Genomic DNA, 18,192 nt, shown 5'->3' with positions numbered 1-18,192 from the left:
TCCAAAAAGAAGATATAACAATTATAAATACATATGCACCCAACATAGGAACACCGCAATATGGAAGACAAATGCTAAAAAGTATGAAGGGGGGAATTAACAATAACACAATAATATTGGAAGACTTTAATACCCTACTTACACCTATGGATAGATCAACTAAACAGAAAATTAACAAGGAAACACAAACTTTAAATGAAACAACAGACCATTTAGACCTAATTGATATCTATAGGACATTTCACCCCAAAACAATGAATTAAATCTTTTTCTCAAGTGCACACAGAACCTTCTCCAGGATAGATCACATCCTGGGCCATAAATCTAGCCTTGGTAAATTCAAAAAAAATTAAATCATTCCAAGCATCTTTCCTGAGCACAATGCAGTAAGATTAGATCTCAATTACAGGAGAAAAACTATTAAAAATTCCAACGCAGGGAGGCTGAACAACACGCGGCTGAATAACCACAAATCAGAGAAGAAATCAAAAAAGAAATAAAAATTTTCATAGAAACAAATGAAAATGAAAACAACAACCCAAAACCTGTGGGACACTGTAAAAGCAGTCCTAAGGGGAAAGTTCATAGCAATACAGGCATACCTCAAGAAACAAGAAAAAAGTCAAATAAATAACCTAACTCAACACCTAAAGCAACTAGAAAAGGAAGAAGTGAAGAACCCCAGGGTTAGTAGAAGGAAAGATATCTTAAAAATTAGGGCAGAAATAAATGCAAAAGAAACAAAAGAGACCATAGCAAAAATCAACAAAGCCAAAAGCTGGTTCTTTGAAAGGATAAATAAAATTGACAAACCATTAGCCAGACTCATCAAGAAACAAAGGGAGAAAAATCAAACCAATAAAATTAGAAATGAAAATGGAGAGATTACAACAGACAATACAGAAATACAAAAGATCATAAGAGACTGCTATCAGCAATTATATGCCAATAAAATGGACAACATGGAAGAAATGGACAAATTCTTAGAAAAGTACAACTTTCCAAAACTGGACCAGGAAGAAATAGAAAATTTTAACAGACCCGTCACAAGCACAGAAATTGAAACTGTAATCAGGAATCTTCCAGCAAACAAAAGCCCAGGTCCAGATGGCTTCACAGCTGAATTCTACCAAAAATTTAGAAAAGAGCTAACACCTATCCTGCTCAAACTCTTCCAGAAAATTTCAGAGGAAGGTAAACTTCCAAACTCATTCTATGAGGCCACCATCTCCCTAACACCAAAACCTGACAAAGATGTCACAAAAAAAGAAAACTACAGACCAATATCACTGATGAACATAGATGCAAAAATCCTTAACAAAATTCTAGCAATCAGAATCCAACAACACATTAAAAAAATCATACATGATGACCAAGTGGGCTTTATCCCAGGGATGCAAGGATTCTTCAATATCTGCAAATCAATCAATGTAGTATACCACATTAACAAATTGAAAAATAAAAACCATATGATTATCTCAATAGATGCAGAGAAAGCCTTTCACAAAATTCAATATCCATTTATGGTAAAAAAAAAAACTCTCCAGAGGTCAGGAATAGAAGGAACATACCTCAATATAATAAAAGCTATATATGACAAACCCACATCAAACATTATCCTCAGTGGTGAAAAATTGAAAGCATTTCCCCTAAAGTCAGGAACAAGACAAGGGTGCCCACTTTCACCTTTACTATTCAACATAGTTTTGGAAGTTTTGGCCACAGCAATCAGAGCAGAAAAAGAAATAAAAGGAATCCAAGTGGGAAAAGAAGAAGCAAAACTCTCACTGTTTGCAGATGACATGATCCTCTACATAGAAAACCCTAAAGACTCCACCAGAAAATTACTAGAACTAACCAATGATTATAGTAAAGTTGCAGGATATAAAATCAACACACAGAAATCCCTGGCATTCCTATACACTAATAATGAGAAAATGGAAAGAGAAATTAAGGAAACAATTCCATTCACCATTGCAACGGAAAGAATAAAATACTTAGGAATATATCTACCTAAAGAAACTAAAGACCTATATATAGAAAACTATAAAACACTGGTGAAAGAAATCAAAGAGGACACTAATAGATGGAGAAATATATTATGTTCATGGATTGGAAGAATCAATATAGTGAAAATGAGTATACTACCCAAAGCAATTTATAGATTCAGTGCAATCCTTATGAAGCTACCAACGGTATTCTTCACAGAGCTAGAACAAATAATTTCACAATTTGTATGGAAATACAAAAAACCTCGAATAGCCAAAGCAATCTTGAGAAAGAAGAATGGAACTGGAGGAATCAACCTACCTGACTTCAGGCTCTACTACAAAGCCACGGTCATCAAGACAGTATGGTACTGTCACAAAGACAGAAATATTGATCAATGGAACAAAATGGAAAGCCCAGAGATAAATGCACGCACCTATGGACACCTTATCTTTGCCAAAGGAGGCAATGGCAAAGAATATACAATGGATTAAAGACAACCTCTTTAACAAGTGGTGCTGGGAAAACTGGTTAACCACTTGTAAAAGAATGAAACTAGAACACTTTCTAACACCATACACAAAAATAAACTCAAAATGGATTAAAGATCTCAATGTAAGACCACAGACTATAAAACTCCTAGAGGAGAACATAAGCAAAACACTCTCCAACATACATCACAGCAGGATCCTCTATGACCCACCTCCCAGAATATTGGAAATAAAAGCAAAATTAAACAAATGGGACCTAATTAAACTTAAAAGCTTCTGCACAACAAAGGAAACTCTAAGCAAGCTGAAAAAACAGCCTTCAGAATGGGAGAAAATAATAGCAAATGAAGCAACTGACAAACAACTAATCTCAAAAACATACAAGCAACTCCTACAGCTCAATTCCAGAAAAATAAATGACCCAATCAAAAAATGGGCCAAAGAACTAAATAGACATTGCTCCAAAGAAGACATACAGATGGCTAACAAACACAAGAAAAGATGCTCAACATCACTCATTATCAATGAAATGCAAATCAAAACCACAGTGAGGTACCATTTCACACCAGTCAGAATGGTTGCGATCCAAAAGTCTACAAACAATAAATGCTGGAGAGGATGTGGAGAAAAGGGAACCCTCTTACACTCTTGGAGGGAATGCAAACTGGTACAGCAACTATGGAGTACAGTGTGGAGATTCCTTAAAAAACTGGAAATAGAACTGCCTTATGATCCAGCAATCCCACTGCTGGGCATACACACTGAGCAAATGAGAATCGAAAGAGACACGTGTACCCCAATGATTATCACAGCACTGTTTATAATAGCCAGGACATGGAAGCAACCTAGATGTCCATCAGCAGATGAATGGATAAGAAAGCGGTGGTACATATACACAATGGAGTATTACTCAGCTATTAAAAAGAATACATTTGAGTCAGTTCTAATGAGGTGGATGAAACTGGAGTCTATTATACAGAGTGAAGTAAGCCAGAAAGAAAACCACCAATACAGTATACTAACACATATATATGGAATTTAGAAAGATGGTAATGATAACCTTGTATGTGAGAAAGCAAAAGAGACACAGAGGTATAGAACAGTCTTTTGCACTCTGTGAGAGAGGGAGAAGGTGGGATGATTTGGGAGAATGACATTGAAACATGTATAATATCATATATGAAACAGATTGCCAGTCCAGGTTAAATGCATGATACTGGATGCTTGGGCCTGGTGCACTGGGAAGACCCAGAGAGATGTTACGGGGAGGGAGGAGGGAGGGGGGTTCAGGATGGGGAACACGTGTATACCTGTGGCAGATTCATGTTGATGTATGGCAAAACCAATACAATATTGTAAAGTAATTAACCTCCAATTAAAATAAATAAATTTATATTTAAAAAAAAGAAAAAGAAAATCTAACTTACCTTGCCAAAAAAAAAAAAAAAACTTAACTCACAACTCTCAAGTTGTACATCCTTTTTAGTCGACAGCTTAATTCTTAATTTTGGCCTATCACACTGGCAAAAATATAAATATCCATTGTTAGGAGGGTACAGAAAAAGTGTATGAGAGAGTATACCCTCATACACAATGGAATTGCTCACTCAAAGCCTTAAAAAGTTGTGGAAAATGAAGTATTTCCTGCTATATCAGTGGGCAAGAAATGTCATAGCTATTGCAATTCTGGCCCTTCAAATGTGAATTTCTGAGCCATGCCAACAAGAGGAACTCCCTACAAGAGGAACTTAAGGATGTCACAGTCATCAGTGGTTATAGCTCTCTAGTGTGACCTAAGGGAATTCATGAAGAGAAGAATATATCTGTAAAAATGCAGGGTCCTAGATAGGCGAGATGCAGGTGAAAGGAATGACTTTAATAGTCCCAGATTCTTGCATCTTCCCATACAGGCAAGAACCCTAAATTTCTTAACTTGATATCTAGTTTTCCTTACTTAACAATAATCTTTGATGTTCAGACTGCCTGCCTGCTTTGCTGCAAACTTGTATATAGCCTGACTCCCTCTCCTGCCTCTGGGAAGCAGTTCCTCAGGGCTACTGAGATGCTGTCTCCCAGGGAGTCCTAAACATTCCCACCAAATAAAACATTTCTCAACTTTCAAAAAACAAAAAAAGAAGAAGGTGAAAGAGGAGATTGAAAAAGCTGGCTTAAAACTGAACATTCAAAAAAACTAAAATCATGGCATCTGGTCCCATCAGTTCAATTCAGTTCAGTTCAGTCGCTCAGTCGTGTCTGACTCTTTGCAACCCCATGAATCGTAGCACTCCAGGCTTCCCTGTCCATCACCAACTCCAGGAGTTCACCCAAACTCATGTACATCGAGTCAGTGATGCCATCCAGCCATCTCATCATCTGTCATCCCCTTCTCCTCCTGCCCCCAATCCCTCCCAGCATCAGAGTCTTTTCCAATGAGTCAACTCTTCACATGAGATGGCCAAAGTATTGGAGTTTCAGCCTCAGCATCATCACTTCATGGCAAATAGATGGGGAAACATTGGAAACAGAATTCTGAATACTCTGAATTCTTTATCAGATAAATTGCCTGTTTCTTCTTCATTTATTTGGTCTTCTGGTTTTTACTTTGCTTCTCCATCTGCAACATATTTCTCTGTCATTTCATTTTGTCTATCTTACTGTTTTTATGGTCTCCTTTTCACAGGTGGCAGGGTGTTTTTTCCGTTTGCTTCTGTTGTCAGTCCCCTGGTAGGTGAGACTGGTCCAGGGGCTTGTGTAAGCTTCCTGGTGAGAGGGCTTAGTGCCTGTGCTCTGGCGATTGGAACTGAGCCTTTTCCCTCTGATAAGTAGGGTGTTTGGGGATGTCTGTGAGCATAGAATTACTAGGCAGCCTATCTACTGGTGGGAGAGGCTGTATTTCTGTCTTGTGCTTTTTTGGCATGGAGTCTATAGGCACTGGAGTCTATAGGCAGTTGGGTGGAGTGAGGGCTTGGTGTTGAAATACACACTTCCAGGATAGCACATGTGAATTAATATTCTATGGACCCCAGATTCTCTGGCAGTACAGCGTCCTGGACTCAGTGCTCCCACCACAGAGGTACAGAGGTCTGATTCCCACTGGGGAACCAAGAGTCCACAAGCCACAACTGTGGCCAGAGAAAAGAAGAAAAATAAATAAAAGGAAAGAAAAAAAAAAACAAAACCCAAGACAAACAGTAAAAATATAAAAAGACAGCAACAACAACAAAATACTGACACACACACACAAAGAAAACAGACACACTAAACACAACACAAATGATAGCAGCAAAACCAAACTTACAGAAACAAAGAAGCAGAGAAAATAGACAAAAAAGAAACAAAACTAAGAAGATAACAAACAATGAACTCAAAAATGAGGCTAATAAATAAAGACTAAGCTAACAAAAAGTGAAAAGTAAATCAAACAATAGAAAGCAATCTAAAAAAAATAAATGGAAAGAAAACATACAGCAAACACATAAAAACAATCAAAAATAAAAGATGATAAAAACAACAACTGAACAAAATGAAACAAAGCAAAGCAGAACAATAGCAATAAAAATATTTTCCTGGAGCTTCCTCTGTCAGTGTCCTTCCTCCTACAGGGAGCCAGAGCCAACCCCTGCCTCCCCAAGAGTCCTTCCAAAACTTCTAGATAAGTCTCTGGATCTGCTGTGGGCACTGCAGAACCAGCTCAGACCCAACTGCCCAAACTCCAATGTGTCCATGCCCCCAAAGTTCACTGCTGCTAAAGCTGGACTAGTCTCAGAGGTAACACTCATTATCTATTCAGATATTCCACAGACACAGGATGTACAATCACAGAGAATTAACCCACAGCCTGTACAGATGCAGGGAGACATTTCTGCCCCTCTTCCTTAGTTGCAGCGCCCCAGGGGTTCAGCTTTGGTTTGGGCCCCACTTGTGTGTGTGTGTGTGTGTGTGTGTGTGTGTGCGTCACCCTCAGACATCTGTTCTGCATCCAGATGAGAGAGAGAGAAAATAGTGTCTGAGTGACACACACTTACTCAGACCAGCAGCCACAATTGGAGTGTGCACAAATTGCCTGTGGTGATGTAGACCAGCAGGCAGTTGCAACAAATGGGGGCACACTTGCCCTGGAGGGACACCCTCCCAGTTCCCAGAGGGGCAGGGGCTGGTATGTGGTGTGTGGACTGTAGTGGCCCTACCCTTTGCATGCGACTTAACAATGGTGCCTGGTTTCCTAGGCAGAACACACTTCCTCCAGTTGGCATTCCTAGCCTCAGAGCCTCTCACTCCTGTCCTCTGTTGTATCTGTGAAGCCAACAGTGATCCTCTCCCAGGATCCACTCTCTTAACCCCACACTTTAGCATTCAGCCCCCGGCAGCGCAAAGGCTCTCAAAGCTAATTCAAAACGTCGTTTTAAGAATGGCAACCCTCAGGACCACTGAGTCTACTTGTGTAGAAGAGGCCTTGGCTGGAGGGATGGGCAAGATGATTCAATGGGAGCCCCTCCCAGTGCCTCTGAAGGCCAAAGAAGTTGGCAGGTGGGAAAGGGGTTATGATGGCAGCCCTGCCCCTTGCATGCCACTCAACAATGACACCTAGCTTCTATGGTGTCCCAGGCTTTATCTGCAAACTTTCCCAGCTGTAGAACTCCTTACTCCTGTCCCTTCAGGCTGTCTTTTCACAACAACAACTGTTCCCTCCCTGATTCTTCACTCCAAACCCCATGTTCCAGCACCCAGGCCCATCTGCAACAGGAGACACATGATTCAGGCTAGGATGAGCAGGGCTGTGGCACAGACCATGCATGAAATTCTTGGTTTTGCCTTTCACAGATCATCCTCTGCTTTGATCTCCTGAAGGCCCATTTCTGTCCCAGCTGATTTCCCCACTGTGATGGGCTTTTTCTGAGTTTTGGAGACCTCCCTCCATCTTCAGCTTCCTGTCAGTGTTGCTGGTCCCTGTTTGATTCCTCTTTTCTGTTTTACGTTTTTCATTTTGCCTGATTATGAGTGGATTTTTCTTGTACTTTTAGGTGTCCAAAGACCTCCTCTATTGTTCACCAAGTATTCTGTTGAGAATTATTCCATTTCTAGATGTATACTTTATATATATATATATGTGTGTGTGTGTGTGTGTGTATGTGTGTGTGTGGAAGGACAAATTTCACAACCTCCTATTCTACCAACTTGACTTCTCCTCTTTATTATAATATTTAAAAAATATACAGTAGTCAGTGGAGATGCTGCTGAGCTAAAGGAAAATGTTGTGTCCTGACTTCTGGAACATGCATACCTGGTGACTTGTTTCAAGCTTTCAAAGTAATACTTTTCAAATATTTCTTCTTTCTCTTCCTCTACTTTCTTCTCTTTTTCTTCCCTTCCAATTTATAAAACTACATTCTTGAAAAGTTCGCTTATTATTTGGCAAGACAAGTTAGTAGGTCATTATTCGCACTGATTGCAGGAAGAAATAAGAAAGATATGCAAAGACTATTACTAAATGCATTGCCAACACATCAGTGTACTAAACTGGACAGTGAGGAGATATATTGATACATTAGCAAGTGAAGAGTAATATGGCAGAATGAAAGGTCTGAAGGGTTGAAGGAGAAGACAGAGAATAAACATTAAAAACTCTCAAAACTACTCTCTTTTAAAGATCTAAAACACGTTGGGATAGAGTAGAAGAAAACAAACTCATCAGATAAACCCTAAGCATGTATTTAACTATTTCAGACGTTTAGTTTTCTGATCCTCTCTCCCTTCCCAAACCTACTCTCAATCACTTGTATGTGGTGGTGTGAGTCTTAAATGATATCTTACATTCATTTTTGTTTTTATGCAATTTAAACCTGATATTTACTATTGGAATAAAAATGACTTAATCCTGGTAAAGTAATCTTCAGCATGAGACAGCATTCTAGGGGATTGTAGGGGTCTCGTGAAATGGGACATCCAGATTCCATTAACTGTGTTTCCACAGTCTACAGTAATATAAAGCCAGCGTTGTAACTTTTCTCCTAAACCAGACATGATTCCTCACCAGCCACAGCCTATTATGAAAATCTTCAGTGCCCAAGAGGACAGTACAGAAAAGAGGACAGTTCAGCTCCAGCTGAACAGAGGAACTGCAGACGACTTATTGAGAGCTAAATCTCTGAAAAGGCATAATGAAATATTATGCCAGGGCTGGGGAACATGCTAGGGCATTCTCTCTTGAACTTCAGTTATTCTCTAAAAATTCATTCTATTTGTCATATTTACACTTCACATGTATCATGTAATATTTATATTTTTACTTTAATCACTTTACACAAATGTCTTAAATTTTTAATTTGATTGAACATAGGAAATAATGTACATGAAATGGCAGATGAAATTTTAAAATTATAATATAATACATGTTATATATTTTTTTATATGAGAGAGTGACAGACACAGAGAGAAACAGGAAAGAGAGATAAAGAGAGATTATAAAGGCTGGAAAATTCAAAATCTGTGAAACTGAAAACCCATGGAAGGCCATCAGGCAAAAGGATTATCTGTTACCCAAGAAAGGCTTAGACTTTTGCTCTGTTCAGGCCTTCAGTGGATGAAGGACTACCCACCTTATAGAGGGAAACCTCCTTTACCCAGACCACTGATTTATATATTGAAAGGCGAAAGTGGCTAAGTTGTGTGTGACTCTTTGTGACCCCATGGAATGTAGCCCTCTCTCTTTGGGATTCTCCAGTCAAGAATACTTGAGTGGGTTACCATTTCCTTATCCAGGGGATTTTCCTGATCCAGTGAACAAACTGGCATTTCCTGCTTGTTAGGCAGACACTTGACCACTGAGCCACCAGGGAAGCCCATCTCATTCAAAAACATCCTTAGAGAAATACATGGAATAATATTTGACCAATTATCTGGGCACCGTGTGCTAGTTTAAATGACTCATAAATTAACTATGCTTCCTTCCAGCATACCGACAAATTATATGAAGGAAGTGACCAGGAAAGAGGTTTATTTAACATATATTCCATGTAACCAGTAGGGTAAACCTAAAAAATTGGTTTATATTACAGTGAAATTCTTCTTAATGATTGAGAAGTTGTATATGAATGGCAATTAACTTCAATGACTGAATGGCTCATAGTGATTTCAACTTTCATTAAAAAATAGTTGCTTTATGGCATTACTTACCAGATTGGGCTTTCGATATTTCAAAGGAGAAGGACATCAGAAAATTTGAACAATGCTCTGAGCTTACGTCATAGAGTGAAGTAGTACAAAGAGGACAGTTGGGAGATATCATGTAGGAGTAGGTGGTGGGTCATGTGGGTAGTTATGTGCAAAAATCTTGCTTTCTGTTGTTGGTCTAGAGTCTGAGCTGCGCAACACCTGAATTACAGTAGATGATGCTAACTCTTAGTGAATTCCCTGTGACCCAAGATGAAACAGGTTTCTAAAGGCTGCAAGAATCAGCTTGACATCTTTTATCTGAGGGAGAAAAGCAGTGAAAGGAGGCTCCTAGAGGTCACCACTTTACTGAACATAGCTAAGTATTATGATGGGAAGGCTGGAGAGATGATCTGAAACCTGCCCTCGGTCCATTTGAGAAGAAGAAAGGAGACAGATTAGGAGGTCATGGATCAAAGGGGAAAGCATTATAAGAAGGACCTGAGGTAAAGAGAAAGGTGTCACTAGATAGCCAGGCTCTTTTCAACCCAGGATGTACAACAAAATGGCAACCAGTTCAAGTGGAACAAGGCAGGCACTTTGATAATTCATAGAAGGTGAAAGGTATCAAAGAGGAGTCTTCTCCAATCAAGAAAGGGAGGCTTTGACTCCAAGTTAAAGAACCCTCCCAAATCCTCCCACTGCCATAAATCCCTGAAACTGAGAGCTTAAGGCAGGGATTGTGTGAGTCATGGGGAGATAATCCAGTGAGGAGATCCTGGAGCAGGACATTTCCTCTTTCTGGAGTCCCTGTCAAGCCACTTATGGATGGATTTGCATTTCGGTTGGGAAATGACTGAACCGGGCCTGTTTTGGCAGCTCTGCTTCCTCCTGGGTGGGGCAGCAAGTCCCTATAAAAAGGCCCTCTGCTGCATCACTGCCATCCTCCTGCTACTCAAGTCCGGATAGACTTTGGAGAACCTGGTGAGTCTGAGTCTTCAGTTCAGCTTTATTCTTGGGCTCTCTACTTATGAATTAATTCTGGCTATAGCAAATTTGGTGTGTCCAAAGTTATTGTCATGACTTAGTGCTCCTTAGTGGATGGGAGCTTGGAATTTGAACACAGTGATATACAGCATTTATTAAGTTTCTGGTACAGAGTTTGAATTCCTTTAAGGAAGAGATTAAAACAAAATCTGTGACAAGAAGAGGTAAAGAACGGAGCACTTTTCCTCTTTCTGTTTCTTTCTTCTGTCCTTCTGCTGTTATTTAAGAGGCATTTATCTTTGAAGGTGCGGGGTCCTTGTATCCTTCCTGGTGGCCATTTGCTCTGTACACAGGTCATACTTCTGGGACCTCATGAGAGATAATGATGATGAGAATTGCTTGTGAGCTTACCCAGGATTTTGGAACTTATGATGGCCTTATTGAAGATTCTGTTTTCAAAAAAAAAAAAAGAATAGAACAACATTGATTTGTTTTCTGAAAAAAAAAAATTTTTTTAAGTTGTATGTTAAAAGAAAAGATTTTCTCTGAGCCAATAATACAATTTGTTGAAGAGGGAGAGAGAGGCCAGAAGGTCATTGAAAGGGATTAAAAGGATCAAACCACATTCTTAGAGACTGGAGAGAGTCTATCTGATATTATTACATGAGCTCAGACTTCTCTCCCTGTAGCAGTCCCTTCTTGTGAACACTGTCATGTAATTTCTTTCAGATTCTAAGACTCCAGAAAGATGTCTCAGCAGCAGCAGCAGCAGTGCAAGCAGCCCTGCCAGGCACCTCCAGTAGTGTGCCCACCCAAGTGCCCTGAGCCCTGCCCACCTCCAAAGTGCCCTGAGCCTTGCCCACCTCCAAAGTGCCAGCAGAAATGCCCTCCTGTGCCACCTCCCCAACAATGCCAAGAGAAGTGCCCACCCAAGTGCAAGTAACAGCATCAGCTTTTATCCGGATCAGGAAAGGATGAGGACAACTGACTCACCTAGCTCCACAGCTCCACCTTCATCTTCTCTTTAAAGCCTATCATGGATACAGAAGAAGCTTCTCCACCCTTCAGCCGGCAGTATGCCTGTGGTGATTCCTGACTGCCAGAGGTTTCCTTCCTGAGGCTGCTGTTCTGCTCTCCTCTGGGAAGACAGCTGAGAAAACATCCCAGAGCTTCAGATGGAAGAGCAGCAGCTTTTCTCCTGGGCACCATGGGAGGATTCTCTCCCTCCCTTGGGTCTGTCTGTCACCTGGGCAGGGGTTTCTACCAGCTGGTCAACTGTTGCTTATCTTCCTCTTCATGAATAAACTACAGTTCCTTTGGGTGATGTCAAAAAGTTTCCTTTCTTTAAAAACTGTTTTTAGTAATACTATACCATCATCAGATTTTGTTTCTATCCTTTGATGCCAAGGTTCAAGCTCTCACAATCAGCATTGTCTAAATTTTGAGTCATATCAAAGAATACTTCTATGTAATTTCAATTCCATGTTATTTCCTTAATTATCACTTGATGGTTGAGGAACAAAATATTTACCTTTCCTAGTTTTCAGTCCCTTTAGTAAAATGTAGGGAAAATTGTATTTTCATTTCAAACTTCTGAGGAATCAATCTTCAGTGAATGTGTATAATTTAGTTGGCACATGCCAGACTCATAATAGCACTTGGAAGACAGTTCAGCTCAGTTCAAGTCAGTCACTCATTCATGTCCGACTCTTTAGGACCCCATGGACTGCAGCATGCCAGGTTTCCCTCTCCAGGTCATCACTGTCTCCATCATCACCACCATAACCACCACCACTGTTAACCCTCACCACCATATTAGCTCCAGAAGGATAGTAGCCCAGAAATAATTTGTGTTTCTAGCAAATTTTTTACACTGTGCTGTACTTTCATGTTTTTTTTTCTTTTCTAATTTAGCCATATTTTTAGATGTTATTGCTGATAGAGGGCTTTTGGAAATTAATGAAATAGTGTGCATAAGATTATAGTAGTTCTTAAAAGATGGGTAGTACCAAAGAAAGGTAAATATAAAGAGTACTTACCAGGTAAGGTGCTGCCTCCCCCCCATGTGTACCACCTTATATATTTTTTCACATCTGAAATTGCTTTCCTGATTATCTTGATCCCACCTTTGAAGAAATTTGAGGTTCACAGTGCTCATTGAGATTTACAAAGTTACTATTGCTAGGCAGCTTAGTGTCTAAGTGCTTACGTGTGAAAGTGAGCTGTGCAAAAAGGCAATCTTTGTTATTTCTTCTTTTGGTCTTAAGTGTCCACAAGTCAAATAGTTAATTCAGATCAAATACACAGAAGCACACACACACACACTAAAAATAACATCATTCTTAAATGTAACCAAGTCTTCGAATCAAATCATGCTATACCTATACACAAGATAGATTCAATCTTTCTCTTTCTACAGTCTTCATTCACAAACCTAGAAGTAAAGGACTCTGAAAAGATAGAACTGTAGATGGAAAAAGATGCCCAGATTACTGCTCAACCCTCATTTTACTATGACATGAATAAAAAATAAACACTGATATTTGGGATCTGTCTCTACTGTAGCTAGTGTTATTTGACCTAACACAAAAATTAGTTTTCTGAGGTGGAATGCTACTGTAACAAATCTTAAAAATGTAGCCTTGGCTTAGAAATCTGCCAAGATTGGTGGTTCACAAAGAAACTGATATTGCAGACCATAAATATGATTATACATGTTATTCAATGGCAAAATATTTGAAAAATGACTTGGGAGGTTGAGCATATGTTGGTTATTTATTGTATTGATCAGGGTATTTTGATACACATATGCTCAGGAAATAGTTGTCTGGTTTGTAAACCAGAAATGAACAAAATGGAAATAAAAAATGTAGCCCAGATATTAAAAAACTTGTTGAAGTAGAACACTCACCGGTTATAATTCCCAAAGAGGAAGAGATGTGACTTTACATGGTTCTGATGTTTGCATCCACTTGCATTTGACTGTAGCAACATAGAAAAGAGAGAAAAATTGTAGTCTTTCCATCTGTGTGCCAAGGAGCCCCAGTGGTAACTCTATTGTGTTCAGAGGAAAAGGCAGCAAAATAAATCATCTTGTTTGTTTCTATCTTTTGACACCAAGATTCAAGCTCTCACAATCAGCGTTCTCTAAATTTTGAGTCTTATCAAAGAATACTTCTATATAATTTCAATTCCGTGTTATTAAATCATCAATTTCCTCTAAAACTTATTAGACATCTAATGTATTTCATTCCTCCAACCATTCTATCTTCAAGAGACCACACTCAGGTCCTTTCCTAGAATTAATTTTCTGGCTTGATTTAACCTATAAAATGAGTACTATTATTATTCCCACTTTAATGTGAAGAAAATGAGACCTTAAAATGAGACGCAGAGATCTTAAGCAAATTACCCAATATCATACAGTTGTTAAGCAGCAGAACCATGGAGCGAACTCAGGAAGGCTGGCTATAGGATCTGTGATCTCAGAAACATAATTGTGGTCACTTCTAGTGGAGAAGGTATGAGATGCAAATTAATTAGGAAACTCAGGTCTTTTGAAGGGTTGGTATTGTTCTTTTTCTTATCTTCATGTTTCTTGACAATAAAGAGATCAATCTCTAATTAACCACTTCATACAGCAAAGCTTTATGAACTTTCTGAATGTGTTGATCATGTTCTCCTAAAATCAAACAAAATTTTATTTTTTATTTTCCTTTTTCTTGTTTTTCTTCAAGACAAAATTGTGGAGGGAATCGTGTCAATAATATTAGGCCAGAATCCTATCTAAGAGTACAAAGTCAGCCCTCCTAAAAATAAAATCACGTCTTCTTAGTGTTGGAAGCACAGCAACAGTAAATATCTCTACGTATTTTGTTGCCTATACGGTGATGGAAATTAATGGAGCCAACTTCCCTATAATATGGGAACATTGTTAATCATAGATCTACTTTTCATATAGTCACTCTCATAAAATAAATTTTTGTTTTGCAAAAGAATTGATTTGTTCCTCAGCCCTTTTAACCATTTTCAAAAAAATGTCTTCAAAAGATCATAGGTACTTTCAGTTAAAAGAAAATCGATCTAATAGTAGAGAATTACATAGAAAGTTGAGACTCTGAACAGTATAGAATGGCTGGAAAGCTGTGAATAAACTATCAAAATCTCTGATACGTCTTTCAGATCCAATGTCTTCAACCCCATTTGGAGACATTGTCTCTCTGATGACTGATCTCCCTGCAGTTACTCTGCCCTGCCTCAGCACTCGCCATCTCGTCTCACTGGTACAGTGTGCCCCAGATACTCAAGGCTCACTCTTCTCTTCACTCAAGTCTTTGCTCTAAAAGTCAATTCGAAGAGCTTTTCTACACAGTTGTCTCTAACATACCCCCTGCATCACTATTATTTGCCTTGTATGTGCACATGTGTGAGTGTGTGTTTGTGCAAAATCCCTTTAAGAGTTTAGATGGAAAAAGGACTTTTGTCACCATCCTCATGTCCGTAGCACATAAGAGACTGCCTGGCATGTGTTAATAATTGGCAAACATTTGTGATTACATTAATTTCTATAAGTACACTGAGTTGAATAGAGTCTGCCTACTGGTTTTATAAATAAGGAACCGGAGACTGAGCGAATTCAACTCTTTTCAGGGCCTTCAAGATAGACAAAGATAGAAACAAGACTGAAACTGATGAAAGAATTCTTTGATGCATCCAGTCCAAAAGACATATTTCAGACAAAGCTGAACTCAAAGATGGAAAAGTCTAATTCTGATAATGCAATGGGAATGAAAAGGAACACTCAGAAGAATACTTGTAGTTGACAGAAGAGATGAAAAACACTGTATGCAAAAGAAAAATTAAACAAAAGAAAGAAATACATAATGGGCTATGAATATGCTTTATTGGAGAAGCAAAAGAATAGACACACTAATTGCACACGGGGTAGAGATCACAATGCGAATTACAGATGGGCACATGGCAAAGAGAGATCAAGCAATGATCCTGCTGCTCTTCTTCCAACAACCTGATGTCAGCTTCAGGAAGCAAGCCTTTCCTCTGTCAGCTGTTGGTTGAGGAGGGAGATTAAGGAAGATGGAATCCATCACCATGGCCTAAGGGAGGACAATGCAAGAGCCTGGATCATGTTGTTTCTTGGTCCAGATGAAATCTGGTGCTGTTACTTCCACTTGGGTGGACACTTCTGCTTGCATGGTGGGCATGGTGGCCCAGGAGGGCATTTCTTCTGGCTCACTGGAGGTGGGCATGGATGAGGTGGGCAAGGCTCATGGCACTTGGGTGGGCACACTATTGGAGGTGGATGGCAGGGCTCCTTGAACTGATGCTGATGCTGATGCAGATGCTGGTGCGGATGCTGGTGGTGAGACATCCTTCCTGGGTCTCAAGGAATCTGAAATACAAACAGACAACATTCTTTATAACTGAGAGTCACATTGGTAGAACATTTAGCTGTGCCAACAACTGTCCCGTCACTAAAGACTCTTCTTGATTCTTAATACAGTCTTTATGGTATTTTTATAGTTTCTTCACCCTTCTTTTTTAGTATCTCTTGCCCTCAGATCTTTAGTCTTTTGTGGTTAGTCTCTCCTTCTACCACATTCTAAAACAAAATTACCTACGCGGTGTTGTACGAACACAAACATACTCTGAGAAGAATCTGGATAGTAAACTTGTAGCCCATCCCCAAACAAATCTCTACTTATTTCTCCCATGAGGTCTTGGTTGCTGGCCAAGCTGACCTGACAGTCGGCTTCTGAGGAGAAAAGCAAGGCCCAAACTAGGCACTCAATGGGACTGAATGCTGAGAAGGGGGCATCTGGAACTAATGTGTGCTGTGCTGTAGCACAGTATCTCGTCCCCCCTACTCTCTCTCAGGTTAAGACTGTGCCTCTGACTCCATTTTCTCCTCACACTTAAGATCTCATTCATGACCAAATACCAAAAATTTCCCCCTAAACCCTCATTATCTTCTTTTTCCCATTAAGAGCTCTAATTGCTTCAATTAAAGCCACTTCAATCCCCAAACTAAACCCTCCCACCTAAGTCCCAAAAAGATCTCTAAGAGTTGTGCTCACCAGAGGCTCCAAAGAAGACCTACGACCGTCACGACAATGACAGCACTGTGAAGGAGGCTCCTTTTATAAGGACCCGGCAGCCCCACCAGGGGGAGCATCCCAGGACTGGCACGATGCACTGGTTTCCCACCCCAAACACCACGTGCTTGCAATCTCAAAAATAAATTGCCACACTAATGCTGATATCACAAATCTCCCTTGTCCATGGACTTCTTTATCCTTCACTAAGGAAGTGCAGAGTGATTCACTGGAGACCTTGTCACATACTCCCTGTGCCATTGTTATGCACCGGTTAGGAAATATGAGGAATTCTTTGACAATAGTGTTGCTCCTCCATTGTCACAGTTGGTGATTCTTCCACTCCCAAGCCCCCAAGAATCTGCTATGTAAAACTTCCTCCCTATTCCATTTCACCTGCCAGCACCCAGCTTTGTTTCCCTTGATGGTCCAGACTAGGATTTACTAACCTCACATATCTTAACCACTACCCACAGTTTTTTAAACTCACCTTCCTTACACCATGCCTCACTGGTCTCTAGCCTTTTCTTGACAATTAAATGACTTGGGACTACAAAGTTGAATCTTGTTTTTCTAACTTTCTAGTTTCTGGTGTTGGCGGTCTCATGCCAGGTGTGTTTTCACATGGCTCCATTCAGGGACTTCGACAGGAAAACTTGATCCTTCAGTTTTCCAGGCCATAAGGTCACAAGTTGAGATGCTTTACTGAAGTTCTACTTTTGCAGATGTATACACTGATCTGGTCTCTGCAGCCACATGACCATGAGCAACTTGTAGTCTTCTAGAAACCCAAATTCCTCTCTTCTCATTATCTTCAAAATTGACTCAATGTCTGGGCTGTATCCATTAAGAAGCTTTTCCACTAGAAGTCCCCAAATATCCTCTGCCACTTTACCCTACAACAGTTAATTCAATTGACTATATCCTGTCATTTTTTTTTTTTTGAAATGACATTTAGTGTGTTTTCTGACATTCTTAGTATACTCAGGGAATGAAGCTCCAGGAGTCATTGACCCCACCATTCAATCCATGGATATTCCTCTCTAAACAAATAAACTAAGGGTGACATAGAACCCATCAGGAATTTATTAGTATAATTTGCTGAAATGCAGCAACCCTTCAGCTAACACTACACACCTAGCTTTCCATGGGGGACCTTGAGTGCCCTGGGTATGCAGACATCTATAGGCACCAATACTTTGTGACATTAAATGTTTCCAACCGCTCTGAAGATCAGCTTACTAACACCGCTGTAAATTAGAGAAAAAAGCTGTACTTGCCTCAAAATTTTGCCATGGAACAACAAAATGTCTACTATAAGGCACGTGACATAGTCTGTTACTAAGTCCAAGCTTGCTCCACTCTCTGCAGTGAATCTGAGATGAGGTGTATAGACTAGGAAAAGGAAAAAATGAAATGAAAATTTTCATCTTTCATCCAGAAATCAAATCCGAGTCTCCTGC

At 39.7% G+C, this 18,192-nt stretch overlaps 1 long non-coding RNA gene across 1 annotated transcript; it reads left to right on the top strand.

Moving 5' to 3' along the window:
- The first annotated feature begins 10,377 nt into the window (after window positions 1-10,377).
- Window positions 10,378-11,949, top strand: LOC129656034 (uncharacterized). The gene is made up of 2 exons (XR_008716158.1): window positions 10,378-10,613; window positions 11,346-11,949. It is a non-coding gene; the product is annotated as an uncharacterized LOC129656034 (long non-coding RNA).
- Window positions 11,950-18,192: the final 6,243 nt, after the last annotated feature.

Source organism: Bubalus kerabau, chromosome 6, assembly GCF_029407905.1.
Source record: "Bubalus kerabau isolate K-KA32 ecotype Philippines breed swamp buffalo chromosome 6, PCC_UOA_SB_1v2, whole genome shotgun sequence".
Lineage (NCBI taxonomy): Eukaryota > Metazoa > Chordata > Mammalia > Artiodactyla > Bovidae > Bubalus > Bubalus kerabau.
Note: the sequence above shows the minus strand (reverse complement) of the source record. Positions and strands in the feature narration are given on the sequence as shown.